Source organism: Anabrus simplex, chromosome 6, assembly GCF_040414725.1.
Source record: "Anabrus simplex isolate iqAnaSimp1 chromosome 6, ASM4041472v1, whole genome shotgun sequence".
NCBI lineage: Eukaryota > Metazoa > Arthropoda > Insecta > Orthoptera > Tettigoniidae > Anabrus > Anabrus simplex.
In genome coordinates, this window is record NC_090270.1 from 281,763,981 (window position 1) to 281,765,574 (window position 1,594).

Here is a 1,594-nt window from a genome sequence, read left to right on the forward strand (position 1 = left end):
ACAAAAGCCAGTGTCGTCTTCCAGGACATTTCTGGATTCTGATGAAGACATCTGGATTGTAAGTGAACGTCCTGTACTGGATGACTTCAAAAGGATTATGGTATTCTGGAACAGCAGTAAGCAGCCTGCAGATTTTGGATACCAATTTGGTTTTACCAGTAGTTCAAATGTGGACATGAATGTGATGGGGGTTCTCAATACATATATGAGCAAGTGGTTTTATTACTATGCTCTGTAATTATTCCCCCCCCCCCCAGTTTTCGTCTGTATTTTATCACCATAAAAATGCATACAAATAATGTTCTATAGGGGGTTCATGATACTCGAGGACCAAAAAAGTTAATCGATTCAAATATCTTGGTTGTTGGATAACTAGTGATTTGAGCGCAGACCTGGAAATTAGGAGCCAAACAGAAATTACAAGATCAAAATTCAAGAAAATGAAGATGTTATTGTGTAATGAAACCTTAAATTTTAAACTTTGGCAGCATATCACTAAATATTATGTTTCGTCTGCTCTGCTCAATGTGGTTGAAGCCTGGATATTAAACCAGTCCACTATCAACCAGAATTACAAGCTTCATAGCAGAACGCTCAGTCCCTCATAGGCTGAACATGCCACTAATGAACAGATATTACACAGAGAAAAGTGGTAACTGCTGACCACCATCAAATTCAGAAAAACTGTATACTGTATCTAGGCATGTTTTATGTGATGAAAAATATACAGTTTTACAATATACAGTATTCTGAAAGGCAATACTGAAGGATGCAGATGAGTATACAGGAGGCAAACATCGTATGTTAAGAATATCGAAGACTGGACAGGCATAAAAAACATTGAAGAACTATGTCATATTGCTGAAGATTGTCAATGCTCATACCTATCTTAGTAATAAACGAAATCTATTTCTTGTATGGCAACCACAGGGTCCTGAGCTAAGCTTTATGAGGTTCATTTTCCCACCTTTCTTTCATAGCCCTTTATTTCTTTACCCAATACCCTATTTTTTAAGAGACTTTAACTTCACCTAAAAGTATTAGGACTGGAAACCAAATGATAATTTTTTAAAGCAAAACACCAATCAGTTATTATCTTTCCTGCCAGATCTTCCTTAATCAACTTTTGTTTTCTTCCGAATCCAATAGCACTAGGTTCTTAATACATTACAAGGTCTTCCACTTTCACCCCTCGCCATCCCTACAGCACAGCAGCAAACATTCCTATTTTTCAAAGAATCAAAGCTACGAACTAGATGTTAAGCCCTTATAAATTCCCCCACCTACCTGACATCACATAATTGCCAATGTATTGAGAAACACTGCTAAAACTAGAGTAGACACGTGTTCAGTCAGAGCTGGCACCTTTACCTTACCTAAGCACCTCATTAAGCATTATGAACTTTATTTGAACTAGGTAGCCTACAATCTCAGCAGAAGCAAGCAGAAATCTTGTAGTTTTACATAACTGTTAACATTGTGATTATAGCCACTCAACCTATACACAGATGTAACTTTTCATTTAAAAAATCCCAAATCTATCATTCGGGAATCAAACTGTGGTCACCAATCAGCTTCCACAGCTTACTAAAGA